At 39.4% G+C, this 6012-nt stretch overlaps 1 long non-coding RNA gene across 1 annotated transcript; it reads left to right on the top strand.

Moving 5' to 3' along the window:
- Positions 1–1515: 1515 nt before the first annotated feature.
- Positions 1516–5615, top strand: LOC131239164 (uncharacterized). The gene is made up of 3 exons (XR_009168069.1): positions 1516–1735; positions 1833–2059; positions 5183–5615. It is a non-coding gene; the product is annotated as an uncharacterized LOC131239164 (long non-coding RNA).
- Positions 5616–6012: the final 397 nt, after the last annotated feature.

Genomic DNA, 6012 nt, shown 5'->3' with positions numbered 1-6012 from the left:
AATTATGTAGTTATTGTCTTTGGTTAATCTAAATTGTTGAATTTACTAAATACTAAATGCTGAATTAGCAAACAGGCACAAAAGATGAAATTTAACTTTAAAAAAAGAAGCAAAACACCCCAGTTCATGAAGCTGGAAAGTCAAGGGGTGAATGGATCCACACCTGCTGCAAAACGTCTATTTTTTTGGCCATCGATCTGAGGGCTATGATCATTATGGAACGTCAAGTTTCCAAGCAATTGTTTGGATGGTTCTCGTAGTCAAGTCAAAGTAATTCTCTTGATAGAGATGGGCAATCAAATGTGGGCACCATGTGATGGACAATGATGATGCCTTTTTCTAGTGTATTGATTAAGAATCATTCATTTCCTAGTCATTGATCAGATGGGTAGGATCATCCAATCAAAGTGATTATTTTGGGAGGGGTCTACAATGAAAGGTGGGACCACATGGAGGGTCTAGGTCATTGATAGGACCTCTTGTAGTCTAATGCGGACCATCTTCAATCCATTGATTGGAAGGTTTGGATGATTATATTAGGGTGTTTTTGGAGGAATGGACAATCAAAGGTGGCACCACTGTCGACACAATTGATTACACCTCACATATGGGGTGTGTAAGAGCATGGGCCACATCCCTTTGGATGGATGTGAGTTTGGATGCAGCATACTTGTTCTGATAGGCGACATATACTAACAACTCTAATTTTGGTACAATCCAAGGTTCAGATAAACATGAAGTTCCTGGTTGAGTTTTTCTATGTACAAAAGACATGACAATTTATGGTTGCTACAGTTTCTAAAGAGACCCACCTTCCGACACCCCTACCCCTGGACACAACTAAATGTGTGTGTGTGTGTGTGTGTGTGTGTGTGTGTGTGTGTGTGTGTGTGTGTGTGTGTGTGTGTGTATTTCACTACTTATTTTTATTGCAGCGACACTTTAGTGCTAATAATTAGTTTTGAGATTTTGACTATTGTTTTTTACAGTGGACTGATTTTATTACAAACAAGTATTATTTCTTACTCTGTTTATCTATTTATTTATTTTTATTTTTTTAACATGTAAAAGATTACAGTAAACTATGAAAGCATATATCTAATATGCTTGTGTGGATGTGTCATAATGTCAGGCTTCTAAAAGTAGCCATTTTGGATGTCTTGTATCTGTTTTTGACCTGGCAGACATGTCAGTTTCCAGTTTAGGTAGTTTTTCTTTCTTTAAATTAATAAAAGCTTATGTTGTAATATGATTTCATGTATATGGTCGAATTTTTATTTGTTTTAATAAAACAACTAGTTACCTCAACTTGCCTAGGGTCTTGGTTTTGTGTACTGAGGAATTCTTCAAGTGTTTGATTGGTTGGTTTATTTATTTTTTGGCTTTGCTGCATCCAACGTTTATTCTTTTAGCCCCGGTGTGAGAATCTGCTACGTTGTTTTGGTTGAGACAAACACTTGCAAAGCATGCTTGGGTTCTGCATTCCCTCTAGTGATACTTCCCATTTTCAGGCAGGAAATGATGAAGAGGTAGCTGATCTACAAAGTAAGCATGACAAGGAGACAACTGATGGCATAAACAAAATGGAGGAACCCACAGATGAAGTAAAGAGTGAAGATAAAACAACTGAGACAAATGACAAACTTGTAAGGTAAAAGAGCAATGATCAAGTGGCTGAGCCAGAGAAGTCTGATGCTGCCGCAGGAGTCGGTTGTTGATAAAAGAACTATTACAGGTGTGTAACTGAACCGCATCTCTACTCATCTAGTCAAACATCAAGCTCAAAAAACATTTCCAGCAATTCTGAGACAGGCTTTTTAAACTTGGAACAGGCATTTAGATTCTTCGACAGGAACCGGGTGGGCTACATCAAGATAAACACCATTGAATGGGTCCTTTTGTCACTCCTAAGTTTATCATGAGCTTATTATAACTGCAGTTGTAATAAGCTCACTGACTTGGCAGGTTGAAGATCTGAGGTTGATTATTCACAACTTGGGGAAGTTCCTCTCCCACAGGGATTTAACATGTACATTATAGTGCGGCCCCAAAATACCATGTAAGTCATTGCCACACAATTCGCTTACCACCCCCACATGCTTCCAACCTCAGGAACCTCAGGAAACTAGGTGAGGCACACTATGAAATTTTGTGAAAATTCGATCCTGTCCATCCATTTATTTGAGATCATGATAAGACATGGCCAAGAATGAGCCAGATCCAAAACTAAGTGAGCCACATGATAGGAAAAAAGTAATTAGGGAAATATCTAAGTTGAAATCTCCCTTACCCACCGTGATGTTTATATGCCATCCCTGGTCATTTCTGCAGGGATGAAGTAAAAATAGAAAAATATTTGCCTGGTCGAAATCATTCCTTGGGTCATGCTCTAAAATAATCTCTATGGAAGGTGTGGATATATATAACACATGACACTTAAACCTGACCAACAGGGATTAATAGTTAAAAAAAGAGGTTCTTCAATAGAATCTTTTGCGTTCACAGGTTCCATCATCCCCGTAGCTTCTTCATTAATGGCTAGACCTGAACTCTGCAATAGAGCTCCTCAATTCAAGTTCGTTCCCAAGTCAATCTCCTTCGTCTCTGTTGACTAGAGGTTCTTTATTATTGGTATTTTTCCTATGAACCCTATTCCTCGGTCTCTATTGACTAGAGGCTTTTTATTATTGGGATTTTTCCTATGAACCCTATTCATCTAATTATGGACGAATCATGTCTATGACAAGGGGTAGGTAGAGCACCCCGTCATTCAATCAACAGAATTGATCTTATTGAGAAATTGATGTCTTACTCTATGAATTTTGGCACGGATTTACTTAAAAGCCTAATCTGTGTCCATCCACACTTCTAACAGTCATTTTTTGGCACGAATTTACTTAAAAGGCTTTCAAGTTACTGGATGCTAAGTGGATCCATTGTGACTTTTGTGATAAATTCACTGCCTAACCATTTTAGGCAAGATACAAAAAAATCAAGTGGATTCAAAACGAGGTGCACCAGAGGAAACAGTGTAGATTTAGTGACCACCGTTGGAACATTTGCATGGTTACAATATCATGATAAGTTCTTTAAACGGTTTGGATGGCATATAAACATCAACTTATAGCCCAAGATTATTTCAATGGTTGGAAACTGTTTCCCTAATTTTTCCTCTAATATGGCTTTCTTGGGCTTTGAATCCACACGATTTTTGATATCTGATATCTTGTACTGAAAGTCTAAAATGATACGCCCAAGCAGAGAGACGGAATTTATTTCTAAAAACCATCACGGTAGGCCCCATCTAGCTTCCAAGCGCAAGAGCTCGTAAGCTAGAAAGCAGTGGATTTGCTTGTGACAGCTCCTACTGAAGCGACTTGCGCAAGAGCGCATCCACGCAGATGGGCTAGTGACAGGTTGAGTAAGGAGACTCCCGGTGAAGTGACTTCACCGAGTGGGCCCAACCATGATGTATGCGGGACCTACCATGATGTACATGATGTATGTGTAGTATCCACAGCATAGGCAAGTCTGGAGTGGACCCCACCATAGAAAACAGTGAGAAGAGTAGCGTATACCGTTGAAATCCTCCAAGCTCCACCGTAATGTTTATTTGACATCCAGCTTATTTACGTGTTAAAGCGGACACGAAAGAAGGGAAAACACAAATATCAGCTAGATCGAAAAACAGGAGTTTTTAATGGTGGTGTCAATATGGATGAACGGTGTGGATACAAAGCATACATCACGGTGGGGGCACGGAACTTCACTTCAGTGGCCAGTCACGCTGCTCAACATGCGAGTAGCTAAACTCCAAACCCTAAACTCAACTTCACTTGTCCAGTCATTATTGACTGAAGAGAGAGCGTGACAGATATCTCGGGAAATGGAAACGGATTGGCTACTCCCCCACCACCGGCCCGTGGGTGATGGTCGGTGCTCTCTAGGCCCACCGTGCTGTATTTGTTTCATCCATTCCGTTCATCCATTTTTACGTATCATTTTAGGGGAATATACAAAAAATGAGAGGTATATAACTCTAAGGTGGACCACACCGCAAGAAAAAAATATTGATTAGATATCCACCATTAAAATCATCCTAAGGTCCACTGCACCATTTATTTGACACCTAATCTGTTTATTGGGTAATACAGGCAGATGAAGGGAAGAAACAGAGATCAGTTTGATCCAAAACTTTTATGACCTTCAAAAGTTTTTTAATCGTGGACATTCATTCAACACTGTTTCCTTTAACGTGGTTGAATTGAGATATCTATATGCCTCGTTCTTTTTCTCATACCATGTAATGATCCGTAAATATTGATGGACAACATTGAGGAGACATAGTGGGGCCCACGGAGCACCGACCACCAGCCATTGGCTGGTGGCAGGGGGAGTAGCCAATCCGTATCCCAATTGAAAATCTATCGTTCGTACTGTGCAGAGCTCGAGGATTGCCAGACTCTTCAATCATTCTCATTCGTACCGTCGTGGGGCCCGACGACTGCTTTAGCTTTTCCAACGACGTCACTGGTGTGAAATGCGAAATATTGGAGGTCAATTTCTAACTGGGATGCTTGGTGGGGCCAATATGATGTTTCTTAAATATCCCATCCGTCCATCCGTTTTTCCGTGTCATTTTAAGACGTGTGACCGAAAATAAGAAGGATCCAAAACTCAAGTGGGCTGAACGAGAGGAAACAGCGTAAATTCCGTGACCACCGTTTAAACATTACTATATAACAAAAAGTCTCGTATCAAGTTAAATTTATTGTTTTTTCATTTCATCCAAGTGTGAATAACCGTATAAACGGTTTGGATGGCGTATAAACCTCCATGTGGAGCCCAGAAAGGTTTCAACGGTAGTAAACTCTTTATATAATTTTCCTTCTAGTATGTCCGCATTTAGTTTTGGATCCACGTGATTTTTGTTGTAATGTCCTAAAATGTTTTGGAAAAACGGATGAACGGGGTGGATTTTCTAGAAACATCACGGTGGCCCCAAACTACATCCCAGCGCAGGACTTCAGGCGAAAGGCTTTAGCAGAAATTCACATCCCATATATTTCTCACATGCTTCCGGCGGTTACTTGCCTTTTCTTTCACCCTTTTTTAAATCCTTCGACCCTCTTTTCTCTCTCTCTCAACTCTTCAGAAACCCTTTGTTTCTTTATCTCAACAGTCTCTTCTCGCCCAATGAAACTTATGGAAACAAGCCCGATTTTAAGGAGCTCGATCAAGGGAACCCATCTCCCGTATCCGGAGCTACCTCCGCGACAGTGTCCCTTCATCAATGTTGATTTCGACGACTAACAGCAGTTCCACCTCATCTGGCTCCATCTCAGCGAAGGCAGCCTGACTGCCGAATGACTGCTCACGATTTGAGGCCTCGGCATTTGAGATTGAATTCCGGTGGGCCCTTTGATACACTGGTGCATCAGTTCTGTAAATTCTCGGTAAGGTGCATTGCTTTTGTTCTTTCAATTGCTGCGGTTGATTGTATTTTGGGAGATGGATGCGGTGTTTGGGAATTGCATTGCATCAACAGCATGTCTGTTCCTTTGATCTGCATTTTATTTTGTTTTGTTTTTGTTTTTTTTTTATTTTGTTTATTTTGTTTTATTTTGTTTTTATTTTTTTATTTATTTTTTTGCTTTTGCTTTTGTTTTTGTTTTTGTTTTTGTTTTTGTTTTTGTTTTTTGTTATTGTTATTGTTTTTTGTTTTTTTTTTGTTTTTTGTTTTTTGTTTTTGTTTTTTTGTTTCTTTTTTGTTTTTGTTTTTGTTTTTGTTTTTGTTTTTTTTGTTTTTTTTTTTTTTTTCCATTTTTGGGTCTGTTAAGCAGATTTGGTGCTTTATGGTGGAAAGATCTGATCTGTCTACTGATTTAGATTCCTGGTTTCTTCATGTTGAGGGGTCTACATTTACAATTTTATTGCTGGGAGTGATTGGAATCATAGGCTTCAAGCGGTTTTAATTAATCGGTCTCTTTTACTGTATTGTGATGTTTGAGT

Source organism: Magnolia sinica, chromosome 3 (assembly GCF_029962835.1).
Source record: "Magnolia sinica isolate HGM2019 chromosome 3, MsV1, whole genome shotgun sequence".
Taxonomy (NCBI): Eukaryota; Viridiplantae; Streptophyta; class Magnoliopsida; order Magnoliales; family Magnoliaceae; genus Magnolia; species Magnolia sinica.
The sequence above is the reverse complement of the archived record's forward strand: the minus strand, read 5'-3'. Positions and strand labels throughout refer to the sequence as shown.